The following is a 26,594-nucleotide window of genomic DNA, read 5'->3' on the forward strand; positions in this document are numbered from 1 at the left end:
CAAAGCAAATTACTGTAGAACTCTTGAGGGCTGCCAAGAGAGTTATGTGCTTTTGGTCCAAACATATCAGATGAGACTGACTATTTAGACAGTGAGAGAAATGAACTTCCAAAGCTTTTCTGCTCTGCTCATTGCAAATCTTCATGTTAGAGAGGTGGTAAGATCGTTCCAGATGTTAGATACCTTACTGGACTTTGAATGTGAGTGATCTTCTGCTGAGCCCAAGACTGATGTCTGTCATTAAGTCATAATAGTATCACCTATCACTATTCATTAGATTTTTAATTTTCAAAATAATAATCTGGACCTAATTGTGTTTAAAATAATATCTTCTGTAATACAGGAATTTTTAATTTATAGCTGAGAACATTTAAGACAGAAAAATTAGAAAGCCTGGGCAAAACCAGAATAAGTAAAAGTTGCATCTATTTATTCAAACTTTTTCAGTCCAGTGGTTAGTGTCTGATCTACCACAAAAGGATTTTCATGTTGGCAGCTGTGGAAGCAGTTGACATTGATTAAGTCCTGAGTCACTTAAGTCAGATTTTCCTGCTTAATTCTACCGTGAGTATAAAAGAGCTAGTTGGATTTCATGATCTCAAAGGTCTTCTTCAACCTAGCTCTTTCTGTGATTCTGTGATCAAAATTACAGAAGTTTTTTTGAGAATCTGAGGATAAAATTGAAGATAATGGTTATATTTTTCTTACTTTGATTACAAGTAAAATCCAATGGAAGAATGGGCATGTGTTAGGGATTCAGGATTGGCATGTAATTCAAGATACATTGCCACTTGCATAAATTATTCTGATAGATTCAAAGTTATAATGGATTTAAAATACAGTAAAATGAATACAAATTGATTCAGTGTCTGAAGGGAGCCTACAAGAAAGATAGGCAGGGGGTTTTACAAGCACATGTACTGACTGGACAAGGGAGAATGGATTCAAACTGAGAGTACATTTAGCTTAGATAGCAAGAAGAAAGCCTTTACTGTGAGGGTGCTTAAGGCACTAGAACAGGTTGCCCAGAGAAGCTGAGGATGCCTCATCCCTGTAAGTGTTCAAGGCCAAGTTTCATGGAACTCTGAGCAACCTGGTCTAATGGAAGGTGCCCATGGCAGGGGTGTTGGAACTAAATGATGATTGAGGTCCCTTCCAATCCTACCCATTCTGTGATTCTGTGAATCACCAATAAGCTATCAGAATTGCGGTCTGCATGTTGAAAAGGTGCACGTAATCAAACACATGTGGAAGCAAAGACACTGACAGAGTACAACTTCTAGTGCCTTGCAGTCACCTACCCAAACAGACTGCCCTGGGATGCACTCTGAAGATTAACAGCTAGAAAAACTGTTAATCCACCACGTAGCTCAAGTAATAGCTGTAATTCAAAAACTGCCATCAAACAAAACGCCTTGTCTTTCACTTGTAGGAATGCCTGAGTTTCTCAGTGTTTAGTGAGGCATGATAGAAAATCTGCATTCTAAAATACATTAGAAGGCTTCACAGTATGTAAAATGAATGTATTTGACAGGACTATTACAGATTAACACATTCTGAATTAACACCTCAAAAACTCATAGAAATGTTTAAAGACAGAAGAACTTGGTAATGTTTTGGAAAGGTCTTTTTGCTCACTCTGCTCTGATACAGTGTACAATGAGTGGCTACCATGGTAACATACTTAATTTAGCAATCTTCAGATCTACTCTGGCCTCAGTTTTATGAACATCTTTTTCAAAGAGCAGTGCTAGAATAGATGTTTGCCACCCATAATTATAGCTATTAATCACTTTAGATAATGCAAGGATGTGTCAGCTCTATATTTACCTAGTAGCATATGTGGTGAAAGGGCCCATACAATCAAAAACATATGCTCAACTTTGGAACAGTAGTATTTCCTTGCAGTGAGAATGGCAAAAGATTAGTCAATATTTACCGCAAAAATATTCTTTTTGTTTACCACAGAAACAACTCCAACACCCCCAAATAGAAGAACATCAGTGACAGTATCAAATAGTTAAAGAAACAGCAGGTGAAAATAAATAGAATTTATTGTTCTTTAAGTATGCAACTGAACAAAAAGAGGAAGTAAGTTTTATTTAAAATACTTTCTTCCTTTATAATGAGATCACCCAAAAAAGTGTGAACTTCCCAGGCTATTTTTTCATTATATGTTTATATGATTTTATCTTTCTTATCCTTCAAACTAAAATGTATTTTTTTAGCACATAATCCCTTGGAGAGAATATCTTTGCTTTGAGAATGTGTGTAGCTATCCCATCTTGCAATCCCCAAATAAGTCTTTTATCCATTCTGCAGTTCCTAAAATATGGAATTATCTGCTCAGAAGCCATTTCAGATAATCATTGCTAACATAAGGAGAATTTGTAAGCGTAAAAGATGACTGATTTCAGTTGATAAACAAGCGCATGTTTTTTTCAATAGTAAATTTTTAAACTTCATCAAATATAAATAATCTGTAAATTTCTACATTTGTGGTTTTGTAAATGTTTGTTTATTTTTAAGGTGTGTAGGCAAAAAAAAAACTTGCTGTAGAAATACATGGATATCTCTTTCAAAATTATGATTATTCCCCAAGCTATAATTCATCATTTGTGTATATCTGAAATTTCAGCTCAGTATTTCTCTTCATTTTGGAATATTCAGTAGCAGATGATTATGTCATTGCAGTAAAAATTTATAGTCATTCCTAAGGTCATAAGTCCTTCCAAAAAAGGGGACAAAAGCTGTATTAAATAATGAAGAGGTTTTAGTGCTGAATGTCTTTCTGCCAAAACATGGTTCTCAAACTTTCTGAGCAGAGGTGGGAATGCAATGTATCTTTGCATGACATTCTAATCAGTAATACAGTGTTTTAAATTAAACTAAACTCCCTTTTCTTATCTATCTGATATTTCTCAGTTTTTCAGATTATAAAGGCTGGCATACTGACACAAGAGTAGTTTCTACCCCATTTTTGCCCATAGGGGTAAATCTGCCCCATCTTTTACCACATAATAATTTCTTTACTAAAGATTAGTAACTTATTTTTTTAAATAAGTTTTAAATATAAAAGATATTCAGCTGCAAATTATTTTATAGCATAAATATGAAGGCTCTTACTAGTGTAGTAAATAGTGTATGAAAGAGTAAAATCCTTTTTTCTTATGTTTACAATTTTTTTTTTTCTCACCCCTACTTATACTTTCCCATTCAACTACTGTTTTAGTTTTTTGGGTTTTTTTTCCTGGAAACACTCTCACTAAAAAGCTTCTTCATGGCAGAAATGAAAGCAACTTATTTTTTACCAAAAAGACTCTTTCAAATTTTGCTCTTGAAACAGAGTGAAACGCTGCTATCATCTGCATATGCAATCTTGGGGGCATTATTTCATGTTTTCATATTGAAGGCAAAAGGAAAGTTTCAGTTATCATTACAGTACTTTTAAAATGATGAAAAGAAATGAAAAACAACAGATGCACTGAAGTGAGACAGTAAATTTGATGTGCTCTTATCAGAAAGCTGTATTTATGAGGCTTCCACTCTGTTGGGATATGCCTCCAAATGCTACAATCTAACAGGAAATAAGGTGAAATTTCTACAAAATATGTATTCTGTGATCACTGAAGTCATGAAAGGAATGAAAAATAAGTTAATTTTAGCTCTGGAAATAGATTTGTTTCTTTGTATGTTTCCTGATATTGTAAGTTCAGAATAAGCTATTTGATGCAGAAAATTTAATGAACTTTTTAAAATAGATTACTAAGTAGGTAGTATGAGCAATTAGTAAATATTTTTCTTAAGTTTTTGTATGCACCTTATAACAGTACCATATGCTAAATTGCTAAGCATTTATTTTCATATCTTTAGTGTTATAACACCTCTGAGTCAGAATACTCTTGTGCAAGACAATATTCAATTGGAGAAATAAAAAATGGCCTTGATCCATCAGAACTTAAACCAGAGGTGCTAGACAAGAGAGGGCAGGTGAAGAGGAAAGGAAAAAGATAGAAGAAAATGCTAGACTACAAAATTCTCTGTAAGCATAGTCACTGGGATTTCAGATATTGTTGAAAATTCTGTTGCTAGCACTTAAACAAGTACTGAAATATGATTAGACTAATAAAGGTGTTTTGCCCATAAATGCAAAAATAAGTGGGAGGTCAGCACTTAAAACTACTCTAATCACATTGAGATAATTTCTTTTAACCTTCTGCATTTCTCAGAGCATATCATGTTTTATGAACCCTGCAGCTTCCTTGATGAGAATCAGAGAAATACACAGAGGGGAACCTAATTAAGATAAATCCATATATATTTAACTAACTAATGAATGTGGTTTACTTACAGTATGTATTCTGAGATATCACTAATAATACCTTATCTGCTTTGAACAGGTAAATATCCCTTTTCCACAGACTGCCAAAAGAAACTGCAAGAGACTTCAAAGGTAAGGACCTCTTCAAAAATCCTTCATATGATCATTTCTTCTGGTTAATCAGAAAAGAAAATGACTTTTTGACTGTCTGGCTGATAAACAATTGCAGATGGCATTAATTGACATAGACTTCCTGTTTGTGAAACTCTTTACATATAAAAGAAATTTTTTCTTGTTACCCTTCATTAAAAGGATAAGGTTAATTCATTTCATAACAGCAGAAACAAAAAGGATTAGTGAGGAAATAAAATATTAAAAGCTTATAAAAATTTTACCATATTTTTCCTTGTGCAAGATTAAAAGAATACCGTTAAGATACTAGAAAATTAGACATGGTAAGGATTCTTTTTTTGTCAATATGAAAGCTTTCTATCTTCACTTTTTGAAAACTTTTTCCTTGATGCAACTTTCTTTCATTCCTCTAAGAAATATAAACTTGAGTTTTGTTTCAGAGATTTAATTAATTTTGGGAGCTGTTTCAATTTAGAATACATTTGGTTTGCATTCAGTTGTGGGGAATAATTCAGTGTCATATTGTGTTCAGATTCTGTTTGTGGTACCTCATTGTTCTTCAGCGACATTCCCTGCAACAAATAGTTGATTTTTAAACCCTTCTGTCCACCCTTACAGAAAATATTCTTCTCTCTCAAGGACACAGGTGACAGAGGACAAGTTTTCACTAAAATTGTTATTTCTAAGTCATCAAGTTAGAGAGGATGACAAGGACATTGTGGTCTGCCCTAAATTTTGATTTGCTAAACAGAGAGAAAGAAAGAACATAATTATTGTTCATCATCTCTGTGCCTACTTTATTTTAAAGTACTAGGTATTTTAAGAACCTGTCACACTTCATTTATGCACATGTTTTAATGCATACACTGACAGGATAAGAGATAATATATCAATTAATATGTAGCCATACTGTTCTACCCTGCCTTAAAAACATGTCCCATAACTTGTTTGTCTTCCCAAAACACAGCTAATTAATAACAGATATTAATGGAGAGGTTCTGAGAAAGTTCCACAAGTTTTTGGGGATTGTGCCAGATATCATCTGAGCTATGGACATTTATGAGGCAAAAGCATGTAGGTAGAGTATCTAAGCTGAGACAAAAAAGTCAAAGGCTCATTTCAGAACATGCTGTATTCCCAGACTGACCAAGGACTTCAAGCACATGGTCTTTACATCCCAGAAGAATTCCTGAAATATTCAGCTTTTCAGTATTTTGACTTTGGTCCTGCTCATCTTTTCTTTTTTTTTTTAACTTTCTTTCAAATAACCTTTTACATTTCTTTTCTTGGCTGAAATCCCAGGGCATTGTGGGATATGGGAAGCCACTTTCCTTATGCCTCAGTTTGCTACCTAGCCCTCTCTTTTATTCTTCCCATGCACCTGTAATCCTTAGATTCATCCAAAAATTCAAAATTTTGAGTAGTCTATTCTACTTTGAAAATTATGAAGGAAATCATATCATAAAATGGCTGATGTTTTTTGTGTGTGCAGATGTTTTGCCAAGCTGGTTCCATTTTTTATTTTTTCTTTTCAGGTCTTGTCTTTATAAAAAATAAAATTGATGAGGTAATTTGTTACTTTCCAAAGTACCTTTGATAGACTTTGATCATGCCAAGATTGAAATGGTATTGGCTGAGTGAAAATATTTCAGTAAAAGTAGGAAAAAAGGAAGGTTAGAGGTGAAAAATATAGAAGAGTTTAAAAAAGTGTGCTAAGAAAAGCACAAAGGAGGAGAAAGAGAGGGTGCCATACTCCAAGGTCCTATTTGAATGCCACTGAGAGTGCCTAGGAGAATCATCATTGAAGGACATAAAGTATCAGGATGAGAAAATACATGTCACGTTTCTGACAGGTACATCTAACTATGAGGGAAAAAAAAGCCCTATTCAGCATAGGAGGTTAAAGGAAGAATAGAACTAATGACATTACAACCCTCTTGAGAAGTCTGGTTTTGTTTATTAAATAAGCCACGCTAGTAAGATAAGTAAGAAGAACTGCTTAGTCTGGCAGTGTTAATTGATGCTGTCCTGGGAGTTTATTGTTATGTATTACTCTTTCTGTCCTTTCATGTAAAGATGTCAGCACATTGTACCTGAAAGGATGTACTGTATATTATAAATTATTCTAATTGGAATAGAAAAATGGCCATCAATTCCTGCTACTCTCTGTATCTAATGCGTGATTTTAATTTGTACATAATATTATTTCCCAAGTATGAGGTTTATTTTAGGATGCACTTTAAATGAGTACTGGTTCTATGAAGTCTCCAGGTGCAAAGTAGTTTATTCTATCCAGTTAAGCTTTGGCACATATATTTCCCTACACAAATACTGTGAACATGTGTGCACGACACGTACATGATAGGAAATGAGGACAAGAGATAAAAGGAATCCAGCCTTTCAAGCCTGACATGAGATGCTTAGAAGAGAGTTAAACAGAATCTTGTGCTCTTTCTTGAAGATAACTTATATTGACAGCAGGACTACAATCCAACAACAGGGACAGGAAAGGGCAAGTATCAACTTTATTTTTACATATTATGTCATGAGCGTGTGGAATGCAAGGATGGGCATACTGTATCTTGTACAGGTGGTTATAGCAATCTGAGTTTCCCCCTTCTGTAGTTCTGGGGCATGTAAAGTTTTAGAGGTAATTTAAAGCAAAATAAGTACCTCTCATAGCAGTGAATTACTTCAGGGATGCTAGTTAAATTCTGAGGACAATTATTTCCAAAGAAGATAGCTTTCTATCTTTCTGAATTCCATTATTATATCAATGCAGTAGTTTTAATATATAAAACAATTTGGGAGGGATTTTTTTACCTCTTAAAAAATACTAGTTGAGGTTTTTTTTCTGAATTTCAGTAAAAAATTGAAAAGTGCTGTTTTCAATCCTGTTTCTCTAACACAGTTGAGCAATTGTGTTTATTCAGTTTTGGGCCAATCCTGTCTATATTGAGCACTTTAAATATTACTTTTCCTGGTAAAATGTGATGGAAGGGCCTTGAGAGTATGTATGCTAAAAATTTATTTATTGCATGGCTTATTGCCTTGTTTTCTTTCTCCTTAGAGGAGATATATTAAGTACCAGAGCATTTCAGTTGAGATTATTTTTCTTGTGTGTTAGGAAGAATTTTGAATTCAAGCATGTATCATGAGTTTAGTTTAAAATGTCACTTGTCAAGCAGGTGTGTTTCTATTAGGAGAAAAAATACAGTTGCCACCAGTAGCATTTTCATCTATGTGACTACTTCTCTTTCTTTAAGACAGAAATAGCTGTTGTGATGAAAAAGAGATGAGGGTCAGGAGAATCTCTCGAAAGACTTATAATAGTGGTTTTCAAAGAACTGAAATGACTTGGAAGACTAGTTTCAAGAAAAATCAATGCAATTTAGGAGATGACATCATCCAGCAGACAAAATTATTTCAGGCAGGATCCATAAATACACTTAGACATTGCAAGAATAATACTCAGAACCATCCTTAGACACCTACATTGCCTACATAGAGCACAAAAAGAGTTATGCCCCTCTGAGTGAGATCCACAGTCAAGAATGTATGGAGCAGGCATTAACCTATAGTTAATCATTATGAAATCCTAAGGTATGGTGAAAATGATAGTGAAGTGACAGGATTTCTGATCCTCTCATGGTTTAGGATTAATGCTACTTCTAGTGACTAAACCTTGTTCTGGTTTAATTTCTTAGGATATGGAACTGAGGTTACCTGTTTAAAAATGTAATAGGAGATCTGTCCCTGAAGGACACAATTAATATGCATTCTACTTACTGTACTACAGAATCCTGTGACTGACTATAATAGGACCCTGGCAAGTTTTTCATGCCAACAAAAATTCTTACCTTTCATCTAGTGAGAGTCATCCTCACTAGTAGAGAGTTATACCAGGCAACACAAATTTCTTTCTGTCCAGTTGAATGAAAATTCCAGGCACAGTAAACGGAAAAGAAAGAAGTGGTTTGGGCTCAGTTGTTAAATTTGGAGAATAGAATTAGAGTTAAGGTCTATTTCCATGCATATGGATTCAATATGTAATTTACATGAAATATATAATAAATTACATAAATACTCACTGATTAGATAAGTGAACTTCCCTTGGCCTGTTCTTGGACGCTCAATCCTATTTAAAAAAATAGATTTACAAAAAATCAATTACTTTTCTATTTGTGGTATCTTTACATGCAGACACTATTTGATTCAGTGTCATCAGTCTAAAATATGTACAGTTAAATGGTTTTATCCTGACTCTTCAGAGAGAAGAAATAATTCAGGGTTTTTTGCTTTTGCTTTCTGAACTTTCAGAGTCTAGCATCATACTAACCCTGAGAACTGTATAAAATGTAGAAATGTTTTCTCACTCATTATCTATTAACTAAGGCATGTTAGTAGAAAAATCAGTTCTTCTTTTGGAATTTTATAAAATAGTAATAAATCCCAAAGCTTCTGCTACTTTTTCTGTTTGAGGGATTTTGGGTTTTTGGTTTTTTTGGTTTGTTTTTTTTTTTTTTTTGTATATTAACTGCTGTTTCTGACAACTTAGTCTCATTAGCTGGATTTATATAAATCCTCTACTCAGGAGCAGGAATTTACTTTAGAAATTCTCCTGCTAAGCTCACTTGCCCAAAAGTAAGAAAAGACAGGAATCTACTCTGCTTTTTCTTGTTGGCATGTGGTATGCCAGTTGAGAGATTAAAATTTAAATTTCTACAATGCATTGGGAGAAAAAAGTAGCAGTTTCTGGCAGTAAGCAGTAATACATTACTGATCTTCTCTGCTTGGGGTTTTGCTTATTTAATCTCTCTGTTTTAATTCTTACCTCCATCCCTCCTATCTTTGGGATTCAGGATGTGTGCATTTTCATATAATTGTGTCTGAATTTTGTCATGCACCTGAGTTCCAGCAAGTGTTATGGAGCAAACTGGTTTGGGAACTGCTGGGTAGTCCAGAAAAAAAGAGTGCCTAAATCTCCTGGCCCTTTTTTTACATGAAAACAGGTGTCAGGCTCTGGCACGGGCTGCCCAGGGAAGTGGTTAGTCACCATCCCCAAAAGTATTTTAAAGATATGTAGGTGTGACACTTGGGGGCATGGTTTAGCAATGGCTTGACAATGCTAGTTTTGTGGTTGGACTTGATGATCTGGTCTTTTCCAACCTAAATCATTCTATGATTCCTGTAAATGCCACTGAAGCATGAAACTCAGACAGAAAATCTCTAGACTCTACCAGTTGAATTGTACCCTAACTGCTTTCCTTTCTAACCCCTTCCCACATCTTCATTCCTCCCCAGCTCGAAGTACAAGATTTCAAATTTATTTTTCTTTACAGAATATCTCCTTTGGCTGTTCTTTATCTTGTACTGTAAGTGTTTCTCTTTGAAATGCTCTGCTAATTTGAGTTTCATTACACGTCTGTCTTGGAGCTTTCTGTTATTTCACAGTTCAACTTTCTGGTACACCATTTTTAAGAGGCTATATACTAATTTATAGAAAAGGCTTGAGAAAATGAGTGTATTGTGTTTCAAACTGATACACAATTTGTGGATTGTAGCTGTCAGTAACCTAAGAACACAATAATATATCAGAGATAAATGACAAGCTATGCTTATTTTATGCTACATAATTTAACAGTTGAACTCTGAACTCATTTAAAGATATTGCATTATTCTACCTGGAAAAAGCCAAAAAAATATTAATATTGCAAAGTGCTGTGATCCAGTCAAAGGGATTTAAGGAGATAGAATAAAATACCCAACTGAAAAAGTTTACTCCTGCCACTCTTAAAATTGAGATAAGAATTGTTATTGTCAAAGCAAGGCTATTGTGTAATTAGACACTATTTAATAGCAAAGGTAATGAAGCATCTGTAATGTTTATGCATTTCAAAACTGCTGCATTTTCCAGTTTATTTCTTTAACTTCTTTTTGCAGAAGAGGATTATTGCTTGCCACCCCAGATTTGAATTGGTAAACCAAACAAGATTAATAATGCATGCCTGAGATATTTTGGTTTACAGGGTTTTGACATTTCATTCTTATACTATCTTTTCGTATTCATTCCATCACATTTCAACTGAGTAAAACAAATTAAAGCTGAAAACAAGCTTGCTTTTCCCCCTCTCTTGTTGTTAATATCTGGAGGTCCTATTTTCAGAGTTCTGTGTCTGTTTCAGAGGTAGTGCATCTCTGCTTCACTGGTGGTTGTAAAAACAGCTCAGCACACTATGTAAGCTGTCAAGGGTGTCTGTCAGGAAAAAATGGAGCCATAATGCATAACTAAACATGAAATAAAAAGCAAAGCAAAACTGAAGGGATTTGCTTATTTCAGACTTAGGGTGGGATTTCAATTCTCAAAGTATCGCCTAAATATAAGGTTTAGTCAGTCATTATCCTCTTGCCCGTCCCCCCCTTCCTGTGAGTCTAATTCTGTAAGTGATACTTGCCAAATGGTACTTGCAATCATTGTAGCTTCTGAAGTAGTCATTTTACTTCTTGGTATCCCAGCCACATTGTGTTTAATCAATATTGCAGTTTGAGATTTAGTCATCAAAGTGTCTATTAAATTTCACATTTCTTTATAATTTGTTTGCCAAGAACTGCTTTCTGTAGTTGCATTGCATGGTGCTTCCTTCTGGTAACTAACAGGAAATGTGTACATAGCATCAAAATTGTTGTAATCTTGGTATTGCAATTTTCACCCAATATTCTTCATACCCTGCTAGCTATTTTTTTTTATAAAATTCTGTTCTCACTGGTATAATCTGATTATATCATATGCATTACATGCAGACCTTAAAGATCATTTTCTTCCGGTGGTCTGTAAATAGTACAGACATATTCACCTCCTTTTTATGTGATTGGTTTTGTTCAGATTTTGCTGCATTTATGTTTCTATTATGATCTTCCTCTTGAACTTGAAAAGTATGAGGCTCTCACAGCTGACATATCTTCTCTGTTAGAAGTTGTTTTCTGTCTTCTGTACAGAGACTTTGTTCACAAGCTGATAGTTATTTTCTTAAATTTTTTTTTTTCTGACAACCAGTTGGCTGTCCCCCAAGATGAGGCTGTGTGAGTTCTCCATCAGACTCCTGTACTTAACCTGTTGCAGTTTATGTGAGGCCAAAGGAGCACACCAGCTGTGCAAAACAAAGAATTTACTATCTGTTCAAGTCTTAAATTTTTTTTCAAAGCCTTTAGTAGTCCTTTTATAATAGGAATGCTTTTAGTTTGAATTAGATTTGCTTAAGACTAAAAAACTCTTTCTAGCATCTACCTCTTTTCCTGGTGCAGTGTTAACCCATCCAGGGTCCCCCTGGCTCCTGAGGCTGGTGGCTTCTGCCTTAGAGGAAAAGATTAGCATGAGTTATCACCATTCAAGTCCTCCAGCAGGAGAAGGCCAGTTTTCATAGTAGGGAGGTTCCTTCCCTCAAGGAATTGTAATGTTTATGAATATGATTGTTTTTCTCCTCAGTGTCACCTTGGGGACGTTTTTTTTTTTTAGCATGCTCTCAGTCACTGCATGTATGTGCTGTAATTTGCATACTTGGGTTCTTGCTGTTTGTCTACTTGTTATCCTTGAAACTTTAATTTTCCCTCATAACCAGAAGTTGACTGCAGTTGTCTGTAAGCTCCCGGTTTCAATCAGTGCCTTTATTTCAAGGCTTCTGCTGTCATCCTGTATCTGCATTCCTCAAGCCATTTTAATGAAAGGCTATAGGGAGGCTCTACGAAGAAAAAGTCTTGATAGCACTGTTATGAAGCATTTGTAACACTGGGCATCACACAACATAATTGTGCACAATGAAGCAAAAGCTAAATCAAATAGGTCCTACTTATTTGGAAAATCCATGGCATCACAAGGCATTTAAATTCTGGATTAACCAAGGTATAATATTTCCAGTTAAAAGTACATGGTAGTTTATTATGCAAGTAGTGCTGAGGGGCAGGCATGCACTTGTTTTTGCACTGTGCTAAATGAACAGTGGTATTTGGATTGTGCAGAATTCCTTTGTTCCTTTTAATAAAGGATGCTTAAGCCAAAATTCCTACATTTTGGTTTGCATGCCAGAATAACTGCACTTTAATTTAGAAGTGTTAAGCAGTTAGCATCTCCTGATGAAATGAGTGAAGGTTACTAAATGTGTTCTACTAATAATAGCAGCAATGTTGTGATATGGAAGAGGAACATAGCATACTGGTCTGAGCTGTAATTATTATTCAGACAGCCAATTGCTTCTGAAGATTAAATGGATCATGGTTTTTAGGATTATACTATTTTCTAAAAGGGAAGCAGTATTTACTGTTCCTGGCTTTACACTGAAAGTCTGGAAGAAAAAGAGAATTGCATTGTAACACAGCAACAGACAACTCATTTTTGGTTTCAGGAATCAAAAAGGAATCAATTATATTTTTCTCAAATTTTATTAAATTTTGTTTCTGATCAGGTCAGTAGATGGAGTTTTTTTCATGTATTCTTTCCTTTGTTTTCTTTCCTTCTTGCCATTCAGGTCTGTAATATCCTTTAATGGACCTCAGTTCAATTACACTGGAATTTCAGCTACTTATGATGAGAAAATGTTTTCTTTGCTCTAGTTCAGGCAATTTTAACACTTTGACTGTTCAACTGTAGAAAAGAATATCTACAACTGAATGCTGTCTAAAAATGTTTTAAAGTATGATATGTACATAATGAAAGTGATATAGAAAAAATCTCTTTGGTTTGGGTGAATTTTTAAAAAGGAAACTTGTCTCTTACAATTCATTGTAGAATGTTGGTTCTCTAATGTTTATCAAACTACTGTAGGTCATGAGTGTTTATCAGTGTCATTTACCACCATTATCTTTAGCACAGATCTGTATCTCAACTGTCTTTTGCCAGAATTTTCTGACAAATTATCTGTTGCAGAGTCTTTGAAAAAAGATGCAGGGTGTCACTCATTTCTCAATATAAAGCATCATACAAAATGATTCATAACCAACCCTGAAGTGTAGCATTTTTCAAAATTTTTAATTGAGTTGGAATGCATTTTGAAAGTCCTGAAAATGAAACAAGGGCCAAGAATTTGCTCTGGCTATTTAGGGGCCCTCAAGATGAGCCTAAACAATCATGCTCTTGGTGTTCTCTTTCTGCCCTTCCCTTAAATTAAACAATGACATCACTTCAGAAGTACATGTATATTAAAAGTCTTAAAAAGGGTTTTTATAGTAATTCAGGAAAGAGACAATTGTTTTCTGGTCTTTCACAACACATTACAGATCTGAAACCCCAGTCTCTTCAGTGTCTTAGAGAATTCAATATTGCTTTGGAATTATGTGTTTGAGGAGCCATAACATTAAACAGAGGAAAACTTTGGACTTGATTGAAAACTGAGTTGAGATTTTTCAACACAGTTACCACCAAATATTTTGAAAGCTCTGTAGAATTCTTGCTTGACCTTGGGATTTACTTTTTTTTTTTTACAGAATCTCTATTACAACTGTTTAATTTTAATACAAAGCATTTGGTCTCAATAAAAAAGGGTATCCTTAAACATAAAATTCATTTGCTAATGGTTTTGCTTTCTCTGCAGACATATATTTGTACAAGTAGTGAGTATCTACATGAAGGAAATGTCTTCCTGGTTTTGCTTTGAATTCTTGACCTACTACAATATTTCCTGCCCTTTGAAGGGTCATGTTGAGTTAATATTATGCTTAAAAATTATTACATACCTATAAGGAACCTACATACAGATGAGGATGCCTCCCTCTGTCTGGTGACTTTTGATTTGCTGTTGTTTGTTCAGGAAAATCACTATAATGCTGTTGAAAATAAAGGTAGGGGAAAAAAGAGCACCGCTGTTTTAGCTATCCAGTGCACTGGGAGGGAGTGGGAAGCATAAATGTACTTTCTATATTGTTCTAAAATGGAGAATTCCCTGACCAGTATCATATTCAATAGCTGTCCATTTAGCTTCATATTCTTTGTATTCAATAGTCCCTAGTATATCACAATGACTACTAATTCCTTTACACTGCCTCTTTCATAGTATAACAAGAAATTATGGTGATCTGTATTTGAAGTCACTTTCTTCCTGATAGTGCATGGCAAAGATTTATTCTCCTTGGATGTAAAATAATATTATGTTATGTAGCATCATTACACCATTGAATACAATAGGGTTTATTACCTAATCCTTCTCAAAAGTATTTTTCAGTGACTGAGGACATGAAGCGAATAGAAATTTATTATCTAAAGCCAAGAGGATTGTTTAATACTTTAAAGAAACAAAGTATCTGGAATTCACCCAGAATATTTGACTTAAAAACTTGTTCAATTACCACAGTTCAGAGACCAGAAGTTGTTAGAAAAAGCCTGAATTTATACCTCATTACCCTAATGCTCCTCATTCTCTTGTTGTCTTGGGGCACAAGGTTTATATTCACAATCTCTACTTCTTGCGGAGGTTGTAAATGCAATTACAGATTCTCAATGACCCTACTCACCCTGTTTATGCCCAGTGACAGCTTAAAAGGTAGGGCAGCAAGGATATGATTTCAGGCCTTTTGATGGTTACAAATATTCTGTATAGCCTATAGTGAGGCCAGGATGAGTAAGTTGTATTTTTATCCTTACTAAAATCAAAAACTATGGAAATTTTTTCAGGCACACAGGAAATGATCAATGTTTAGTTTTCTTGACAACATGAAAACCAGATTGAAAGTGTGGAGTAAATTTATTTATTTTATACAATCTTATTTTCTTTGAATGAAACAAAGATTTCAGTATAAGACAAATACCAACTGAAATAGTGTAACTTTGGAACATATAATTTTTCAGGGCATCTTAACTGATTTTTGTGTTTGAACTCTACATTACTTTCTTCATTCTTTTGGACAGATATCTAATATCAAAGGTTAATACTTCTTCCATCTGAAACTATATTCCTACCTTAAGTTCATTAACAGACCTGTACATTCTATATATCTGGGGATTTTTAAATAAAAGTTTCTCACTCTCAGATTTCTTGGGTTTTTTTTTTCCTTTCTCAATTTCTGGTTAATTTCTTCTATATTTGAAAAGTAAAGTATCATTTTTCAAGTTTTATTTTTCAATACCATTAATGGAACTTCTAATAGAAGTATAATTTTCAATTTTAAACAATGTGCTTTTTTTCTGAAAGTGTTTCAAAATTATTTTCAGTGTATTTACAAAACAGGGGGGTTTTGACAGAGCTAAATGTCTTTATAAATATAATAATTCTCATATATATAATTATATGTATAATTTTCTTCAGTGGCATTTTAACCCATGCAGTTGTAAGGCCGTAATAATATCCACCATAATTCAGGCATGACATGTACCATGCTTTTAATGAGACATATGAGATTCCCTCATTTGATGAGATTTACTACTAATTCACAGCATCAAAACATCACAGAACTGCTGAGGTTAGAAGTGACCTCATGAGATTGACTGCTCTAACCTCCCTCCTCATAGTAGAACTAGACTAGAGCAGGTTGCTCAGGTTCATATCCAATCAGGTTGTAGATTTTTCCAAGGATGGAGACTCCACAGCCCGTTCCATGGTTTGATCAACCTTCTAGTACAAAAGATTTTTCTTATGTTTAAATTGAATGTCCTGTGTTTCTGTTTTTGACCATTGTGTTTCATTATAGGAGTGTGGAAAGCCTTCTTAAAGTTATTTACTGTGTCCCCCAATCCAGTAATGTCATTATAGTAACCTGTCATGATGGTCAAGCATGATTTCTCCTTCTTAAATCCAGCCTAGCCTGGATTTGTTGCCTTCTTGCCCTTAAATGTGTTTGGATAGTTTTGTTGGAAAAACACCACTCTTTGAACTGAGTTCAGGCTGACTAGTCTATACTTTCCTGGATCCTCCATTTTGTCCTTCTTAAAGATGGGAGGGGCATTGTTATTCTTGAAGTCCTGAGGAACACCATCCAGTTTCTGCCACCTTTCAAAGAATGTCATCTGAGTGACATCACCCAGCTCTCTCAGCACTGGTTGGAGCTCACATTTTGTTCTATTGGCTCGTGGTTCCCAGTAGTTCAAGTGTTCCCTGACCTGATACTTCTCCACTAGGATTGAGTCTTCATTACGCCCAACTTTCCCACTGTTCTCAGGAGAGAACTTCAAGAAATTCAGGAGGACTGAATTTCTTAAGGAAGACCTTACTAGTAAATTACAGGAAGAACACATTGACCTTATCCTTAGTCACCTCATTCCATTCTCTCAGCATTCTGAAGTCCACTCTCTGATGGTCACTGCAGCCAAGACTGCACTTGACCTTCATATTCCTCACCAGTTCTTCTATGTTTGCCAATATGAGCTCCAGCAGTTGCCTGCAGTACAGAGGCATCCAAGCTGAAATACAGATTTCTGCGCATGGCAGAGGTCTGAAACTCCAGACTCCAGTCTTGATTCTTGAAGGAGAGTTTCTTTGGATGTTTATCGTAAGACCTGTTGAAAATGAAGTCAAATTATATAGCATATAGGTACATGCCTTTTCTGGAGATAAGTGTTCATGGAGATGAAAATATATTTTGAGCATAAATCTGTGAACTAAAGCACAGACTTAGGAAAATGAGATTTCAGTTTAATGCATTAATATATAGATAGTTATGACTGTTAGAAATTAATATGTATGTAAAGTTGGTATGTATGTAGAAAAAGAAATGCACGCTTTAAATGATAAAATCAAATGTGCTGATTTTGGAAAAAGCCAAAACCTTTTTTTGCATCACCTAAAAGTGTATTGTGTTTTAAAATGATGGATGGCATTGTAAATTAAAGTTGTTCTTTTCTTACGGTAAAAGTCTGCCAAATTCTAAGTATATTTTCTTTGACCTGGCACTTAATCAGCAAATTTATATTTTTAAAATAACAGACAAACAAAGTGGTGAGTTTTTCAGACATTAATAAAATCTACAATGCTTGGTGCTCCTCTTGTTGGCTTTGCAGCACCAATTAATTAACAAATGCTATTCCCACAGTTAGTCTATGTTTGATCTCTGTGTGTTAAGGTATTTGACAAGATAGGTGCTATACTGAGCTTGATTTTTTTTTTTTTAGATTTTTTTTTTATTTAAAAACATCAATTCTAATGTCACTTTACTCAAACACAAGGGTTGGGGAGAGTCTAATATCTGATAAGTGGAAAAAAGACAAAAAGGATATTGGAAAAATGATGTTTTTCAAGCTTCCAGTTAAATACTACAATTAACAGAAGTTTAAAAATAAACAAGACAGCTTGTGCGACCTCTGTATCAAAATACACTAATGTTTCAAATTGGTATGGATTTCACTGGGAAAATATATAAACCTATTTCATATTCCAGCTATACGAAGTAAACCTCTCCCTTCCTCCAACTGAAGCAAAAATATTCACTGCTGTCTGACAATTTCAGCTAAGAATGGAAGAAAAATATATCCATATATTCCCTTTGTTTTCAAATTGAAAATTTGATCATGTGCTAATCCTCAAAAATTAGATAGTCAGATCATTGATTGGTACAGAATAAGTATTACCAGTTTTTAGAGTAGAACTTATTGACCACTATTCAAAATAAGTGAAATCAAAGAAATTTCAAGGAAATAGGTTCCTTCTTTATATTTGAACTGTGTTGTCTTCAAGAAAAAGATATTTAGAAGCTTTAGAAATGTTGCAATGATATTTTACATTAGCATCAAATAAAGTTATTAACCCTCAGTTTATCTTTAATGTTAGCATTTAATATGGGAGGGGGCTATAACAGCTGTTGCAAGTCACCTCTTTTGTTGACAGAATCCAAAAAAATAACAAAAAAATGTTGAACTCACAAATGGCTTAAAAAGCCAGTTTATCCACCCTGTTTCTGGAGCATTCGTTCATATTCTTTTCTTTGGTTTTATGCTAGGAAATTATGGATTTCTATTTTGTATGCGGAATTTACTCTCTAGAGTAGTGGGAAATGGAGGAAGGAGTAGTATTGTTCTCTGTGTGTGATTTCAGAATTTCATATGTAAAATTTGGGAATATTTTCAGTTGCCCTGAGGAAGTTAGGTTATGTTGGTTTTGACTTTGATTTAAATTCCAGTGTTTGGCCAACAACTCTTAAGGGTAAAATTTTTCAAACCCCTTTCCTATAAGATACCCGTTTATGTCAATCTAGATATAAAATACACGAGCTTTTTTTTTTTTTTAAGTCACTAAAAGTTTTAATTAATGGTTGTTTCACAAATTAATTTACAGATACAAAAGCATTATGTGCATGATCAGAATTAAATGAACAGAGAGATAATTCAAAGCTTTCTGATGTGCCCTGTCCAAAATATGTAATCCCTGCCTTCAGAGGTGCACACTACAATCCTAGTTACCTGATCATCCAGGTTAGGAGACCAATCCCGCTCTGTTCATGTTCCATAAGATAGAACTGTGTTATATAACTCCTGCAAGACACCTTAAACCAGGTCTGTGATAGGAACACCTTATTGCGAAAATGTAGATTTGCAAAAGAATTGGAATTTATTCAATCTTTAAAGGTATAAAGAGAGGTATTCCCAGCAGTGTCTTCTTTGTCTGTTTGTATCCTCAGAAACTAAGAAATATTTCTGAAAATGGAGTGCACATTGAATTGTATGGTTGAGTCTGAGAAAGCTGATCTTTTAAGTAGCATTGTTCAACAAATCCACAATGTTTTACACAGATCAGCCTATTGCCAAGACAGGCTGATTGCTGTTTTCCTAATGGAATGCCCTTACTGTATTGATTCAGCCAAACCCAAATGAACTGAAGCTAAGTCTGCCAAACAGTCCATTTAACACCATGGTTTCCTACATACTGAACAGGAAAATACCTAAGAGCAGCCTAGTCTTTTTGATTTTGAAATTTAAATGGATCTGCAGGTGTGTCAAGCCTTCAAAAGTTTTTTGTGGGATCGCAATGCCATAGCTGAGGATACGTCTCACATCTATATGATGTTTCAAATCAAAGGGTATCAAGGTGAATAAAAGCAATTGGAACTGTGGGCATTCTGCACTTGTGAGTTTTGGATGCTATAAAAATACTCATGAATTTGCTGAGCAGCCAATGCATCTAAAACTCTTAAGTGGGATTTAGCAAGTCATTTGCTTGAAATAGTTCTAAATATCAAAGAATGAAGTGCAAAGTATCCCTACTTAGCACCTCCTTTAATCTAGATTTTTCATCAGGTAGCTGATAATTTGCATAAATCACATTCCAAATCTTGTATTTTTACTCACCAGACTTTCTTGCAGTAAGAGATTAATGTGTATGTAAAGAATTCAGCTTTGCAAGTGTCGGTAGTGTGCTACTATGACAGGTAATGAGGCAATTTGGCAGAACATCAGAAACTAATTGAGCTCAGCTCACATCAATGCAGTTTTTTTAGCAGAAGCTCTATCTTCAAAAAATGAACAATAGAATTACATAAGACAATATGACATGTACAATTTTAATTGGAAACTGTAATTTAAAATATTTAAAGCATGTTTAGAATAATTTGAGAATCTACAGACACTTTCTTATCCAATTAATTAAGCTTTTTCAGTGGGTCGTATAATGACTTAGTGTCAAAAATATAAATTATGGAAGTCTCTGCACACATAAATATTCAAACAACTTTTAAAGAGAAGGGATTTGGGTTTTTAGAGAAAGGATTTCCTAACTGCACACTTCTATGTAAAATGAACATAGAACTTTGTAATATAGCTATTGAAGTCTGTAAGTACTGTTAAAATAATGTTTAATTTAGAAAGTAGAGCTTTGGTTTGGACATACAACAAAAGAAGGTTTTAAAATGTCATTTAAAAGCATTTCAAAGATCATTAAATGATTTTGATAACACTGATTTTCAAGTATTTATATTAATCTCAGGGGCCACTGTATGGTGTTATTAGAGCATTGCCACACATGGTGTTCTTCTATTACAGAAGGATGGCAAATGAGGATCTGTTAAAATTATGTTTTAAAGGATAAATGTCTCCCCCAAAAATTATTTGGAGCATTGTAAATCTTCATCAAACCATTGTTTGAGTCATGTCCATTATGATTCACTCACACTCTATATTTTTCATATTCTTTGATGAATAACATTTCCTGCCCATTCTGATTGCAAATGACAACATAGATATACTTAGCATAATTAGTGTATAGTATAATATTATAATAAAACCTTGTAGGAAGAAGAGGCAATATTATATCTGGTTTTATGGGTAGTAAAGCTGTTGTGGAATAGACTGAATTGATTTTGCTTCAAAGTCACCAGTCATGTCAGTGTTAACACCGAGAGCAGAAACAGGACATCTTGATTTACTGGGTATCATCCTCATCAGTGGTTACCATTCTTTCTCTCGTTCTCTTTTTTCTTTTTTATTCAACTGGGCAAATAGTTTGAAGGAATAGGATATCTTGTGAAAAGCAACCAGGCTACCCTAGCAATAATTAAACTGGTTCTGGTACTCTTTTGTATTTCATAATCTTACCAGTTTTTAAACCATGGTATTTATTTATGATATTTTATTATGTCAAAATGTCTGGATTTCAAGCTGTAATAGGTTTTGGGTTTGAGGGAGATGGGAGGGAAGTTTGGTTGGTTTTCTTGTTGTGTTTTGGGTTTTTAAAATGTAAATAAAGACATTGCTTCCAAAGTAAAGGCATTTTAACAAATCCAACATTATTCATTAATCCCTTACCAGTATTAATAGACCTGCAATAATCAAATTCTTAACTTAATCTAGCTTCATCCTAATATGTACCTGCTGAAAATAAATTTTGAAGATCTATCTGAAATACTGGGTGCTTCTGATATAAAATATTGTATGCCAAGCTTATTCTTATAATTAACTCATGCACAGAAAAAAGTATTGTCTCACAACCACAAAACATTTTGAAACAGGAAAACTGAGAGTGCCTTTTAATCACAGTTTCTAGATAGTGTCAATTTACAAATTTAATGGTAGTTCTCAGATATTACTAACATTTTTGTACACTTCTTTATAGTACCAGACAAGTGCATCATTAATTATGTCTGGGATGGACATTGCTGATCTTTTTTCCCCACAAAGAAACACATTTTAGCAAATTCAGGATATATAACCACTCGTTAACAGCACTGACAAATGGACTGCACTTGTTTTCATTAGCTTCCTTCTACAATTTTTCAATAACTGTTTACTACTTACTGCTTCTATGGATGTCAATACTTCCTTTCACGAACTGTCTTCAGCTAATTTCCATGATTGACTGTGAGGATTTGAATGGCATGGGCTCTGGAAGTCTGCCTAAAAACACTGACAGCTTGAATGATTATCTTGCATCATTCATGGTAACTCTGTCAGGTTGTCTGAGAAAAATTAAAAGGAAACACAGGTCGTCACAGAATGAATATGATGCATCCAAAATGGTTCCCCTGAAGCTGCTGGAGTTTAGTTAGTCAATAATCTCTAATGAAAAAGTAATTTCATATATTTTATTGAAAGGCTGGACAAATCAGGTCTACTGTGCTGCAGTACGTTTTCAGGAATGTCATCTAGCTTCCTCTTTAAAACTCTTTATTTTATTAAAAAATTAATAAAATTGCTACATTCTCAGCTGATAGTCATAATTGTCTCTGAATTGTCTTTTATCTTAAAAGGACACACACCAATATATCAAATATAGTATTTTTCAGGTTTATTAAATTTTAACATGTTCTGGATGTAGTATATTTTTTTTATTTTAAAGCTATTTTTAAATTAACAGCAATTTTAATAAGGAAATAATGCATTCAAATATTCTGTCATCAAGACATATATAATGGTCACTGTAACCTATATGGCTTATTTTCTGCTGAATGTATAGAGAAATTAACTTGTTATTGTTTGGGGTTTTTTTTAATACTGCCAACACCCATTTCACCACTAAATATCAAAAGTTTTGTATGTTACTTACTTTTAAAATGTAATTGTATTAAGAAGATTTTTTTTTTTTAATCAATAATGCCATTAAAACTACTTGCTAAATCCAGTGCACCAAACACAAAGTAACAAGTAAGATTTGGTGAACTGTTATTCTTAGTGGTGTAGTAAATCTGATAGGATTACACAATTTTAACTAGAGCATTTTATCTAGATAAGTTCAATCTTATTGTACCTGCTTAAAACTTGTAGACCAGTACACGAGTTTAATGATGAGTTTGTAAAATGCAAGCACTGCCTTTGCAACAAATCATTTTATGTTAGAAACCATAAAGTGTGTCCAATGAAAGATGATTTGTGTCAGCTGAAACTGTAGCCTGAAGCAACTCGGTGGGCTATCACTTTAATCTAGTTTTTGCAACCTTGAAGTATGTGTTGGTAAGACGAGGGTAAAAATGTCAAAATCACAGTTTAGACTAATCACTAGCAGTTTCTAGGAACAACCTAGACAGAAAACTGTCCCTTGTATTCTTTTTGAGGTTGGTTGACTGGAATTGAAATCATATTGACTGTAGGATATTTTAAAAATATAGGTTATTTTTAAAATTGTTATTTATTTCTAGAAAATTATGCTCTTCTTTGATAAAAACTTCCATAGCTAGAAATTTTCACACAAAAGAATGTCCTGTCGTTCAAAGAACTGAAATTTTGAAAGGTATAATTTGCCATTGCCTTCTGTTTATCAAATGAATACCAGTGTACTGTACTTGCAGACTAGTAGAACAGTATGTTATTAATTCTTTAGCATGCAAATATTGCATTAAACACTAAATTTAACAGGATTTTAAAAAGGTTAATTTTGTCTCTTTACAATAGTAAAGAGAATCACTTCTTTGACTGCTAATACCTGCAATAAGCTGTAGCTTCTAGACAGTAGTAACAGAAACACAGAATGGTCAAGGTAGTACAGAACCTCTGTAGATCTTTTGGTTCAACTCCCCTGCACAAGTAGGGACATTTAGAGGTGGCTGCCCAGATCCAGGTCCAGATGGTATTTGCAAATTGCCAGGTGTGGAGACTCCACAGCCTTCCTGGGCAGCCTGTGCCAGTGCTCCGTTGCCCTCATAGTAGAAGGAGTTTCCATATGTTCAGGTAAAAGCTCCTGTGTTTCAGTCTGTGTCCATCGCCCCTTGTCCTGTCACCAAACACCACTAAAAAAGCCTGACTCCATCTTCTTCACGCCCTCCCTTCAGATACTTGTACACACTGGTAAAATCCTGCCTCGCCTTCAGGCTGAATAGTCCCAGCCCTCTTGGGCCTTCCTCAGAGGAGAGATTTGCAGCCTTTCCCTGGGTTCTGTCCAGTATGTCCAGGTCTTGGTTCTACTGAGGAGTCCAGAACTGGGCATGATACTCCAGGTGTGCTCTCCCCAGTGCCATGTGGGACAGCAGGCAACTGGTCAGCGTGGTGCTTTAAAGGTACCTGAATAGCAGTGGGACTTGATGATCCTTCTGGGTCCCTTACAACTCAGTATATTTTATTAATTCCTGAGCCACTCCTGGGAACAGTTATAGCATGGGACTGTTTACACCACTGCAGATGGGAATGACAAATCCCTGAATTAATGGAGCACAAATAAGAATAATTCCTGAACCTAATAATACTTCTTTTGTTCAGAAACGCAATGTAACATATACGGATCAAAACCACATTTATGTGTGGATTCAGAAACTGATTTATTATTACTTTCAAAATGCTTAAAGAGATGAAGTATAGGTTTTCTTCATTGTACTCAAGTGGAAATTGTGACGCATTTGCCAGTAGATTAATATAGCTGTTTTCAGTGGCGTCTGTGTTTTCATTCTAGAAAAGTTAAAATGGGCAGTGGGCTGTTAACTCAATGTTGATAAAGATTTAAGACCTAAAGTCTAATATATAAGTATGTATATTTCTTATATACGGATTTTATTTTGCTCTTCATGGCAGTGCTATTGCAGGCATTTTGAGGGAATGGGTTCATTATGGCATTTAGAAGTCATTGTATCTAACAGCATATGTAAAGAGATAATGTGAGAGTTTCCACTTTGAAATGCTACAATAAGATGCTGGATTTAATGTGTTTCATGAGCTGAAATAATCAATTTTCATTCATATTTTGAAATAATTATGTCCGTCTGTGTAAACATCTATGTGTATTCTTGATGTGTTTTTCTAGACACGCAGTAATTGTTCTAGATAAACTGGGTATCTGTAGCTGCATTCAATCTTCACAAATACCCACTAAATTAATTTAATAACTCTTTTTGACAGTATTTGAGGTTTTTTTGCATGTACAGATTGCATTATTTTCTCACATATTATTCAAACAGGAAAAAGATTGTATATGATGAATTGTCCTTTGAACTGTCTTGCGTATCTTTTCCTTTTTGACATCCTCATCCTTCAATGAGGATTCCAACCATCCATCCTTTCATACTTCCTTCCATGATTGAGGAACACACTGTTGTGCTTTAAAAAATGATGCTTAGCCAGTCTGAACTTTTACTAGACATTGTGAAGATGTTGTGGAACCTGGAAAATCTTATATTGCCCTGTTGGCGCTGCTAGTCACACACTTTTCCTTCAGGCACCGGTTACTCTTCCTTTTAAGTTTCAAAAGTTGCACAGAAACATGAAATTTGATGTGTCATCTTCCAGCTGGGATTTCTAAATCTGCTATAAATTTATATAACTTGTTGAAATTATAGTCAAGCTTTGGAAACTGTTGTGAGATCAGGTAAAAATAAGAAGTGAAACACAGGAAGGCTATATGAATGGATGAAAGTAATAAACTCAAGATAATCCATGGAATCTTTCCATTTGTTTTGGTTTCTTGGGACTTTGCATTAGGATTCATCCGTCTTTAGCAAGATTATCCTTACCTATTTTTGCTGTTAAAGTTCTTAAATCTCATCTGTTTTTATATCACATAAATGTAACCAATACAGTCTCAACTGCAAACTTTCTTTTTTTTTATTATTTGAGGGATCTCATTACAACACTGGCAATTTATTTCTCTACTTATTCTATTGTTCTATTTTCTCCAGGAAAAAAGAATATCAGCTATTTTCATGTGTCATCCTTTTTCCTGCAGATAAAATAGATCTGTATAACCCCCCAGCATTTCCCCTCCTGATGAACAGAAGTAAATATGAATCTTAAAATGCAGAAATTTTAGGTCCACATTTGAGGTAGACCTAAATTAATACTTTAGCTGTAACCTTTGTTCAGTACTCAGATGGTGGATTAGGTGAGGAGAGTTTTTTTATTTTTCATTTAAAAAAATATGAGGGGACATTTTAAAGACCAGAAACAGACACAATTGATAATTAACTTCTCTTTACTATGTTTAACATGTGGGATCATTGTGGATTTAATATATATTGATAATGGTCTGTACTTAAACTTTATTTCAGCATTTTGGTTGCAAAATTTGGAAGCAGATGAGGATGCTGGTGTTATAGCTCAAACCAACCTCAATCTCTCCCATATATGCAATTGCAAAAGTATTTATTGCTACAAAGTAATGGTAGGGAACATATTTTATAGTGCATAAATAAAAGGTAGATAGACAAAATCCATATATTTAAGAATTACACTCAATATTTTTTTTTAGCTTTTAGTAGAAGAATTTAGTTGTGGAACTCTAATGGGTAGTAAGACATCAGGGAAATATATCCTTACCTTAACATGGCCAAGATTGTATGAAGATCACCAAGGTAAATGAAAAAATAAGACTTTAATGAACTGTGGTGGAAACTGACCACAGTTTTATTAACTGTAGCAAAACAAATTAAATAATTTATCATCTCCCTGCGATTCTAGTAACTAATTTCTGTGATTTGAGTTCATCCCTGTGTCACCTTGGCCCAGTCTTTTTCAGCACCACATCTACTGCCATGAAATCTCATAATGCCACCACTGCTTAACTGGGCATTTTCAATTCCAGCTAAAAATGAGAAAAAGCATCCCTAACATGGGCAATTCTTCATCTTAAATAGATTTCACTGTTAATTCTGTAGATAGAGGGTAAACAGCTTCATTTTGCCACTTGAATTGTAGCATTAAATGCAATCAATACTGGCATTTCACTACTGCAAATGGAGACTATGAAATAACATTGTCAAATCCTCCTCTAAAGAGGTATGACAGTTTTGCGTTCGTAGCTCTGAAGCAGACCACAAAATAATG

General features: G+C 34.3%; 1 protein-coding gene across 1 annotated transcript in view; it reads left to right on the forward strand.

Annotated features, from left to right (window-relative positions):
• Positions 1-26,594, forward strand: part of TENM3 (teneurin transmembrane protein 3) — a 1,295,372-nt gene that overhangs the window by 177,080 nt on the left and 1,091,698 nt on the right. The window contains exon 3 of the mRNA XM_066548306.1: positions 4,401-4,453. The gene's annotated coding sequence lies outside the window, so the exon portion shown is untranslated. The remainder of the gene's footprint in view (positions 1-4,400; positions 4,454-26,594) is intronic.

Source organism: Molothrus aeneus, chromosome 4, assembly GCF_037042795.1.
Source record: "Molothrus aeneus isolate 106 chromosome 4, BPBGC_Maene_1.0, whole genome shotgun sequence".
In the NCBI taxonomy this organism is placed as follows: Eukaryota; Metazoa; Chordata; class Aves; order Passeriformes; family Icteridae; genus Molothrus; species Molothrus aeneus.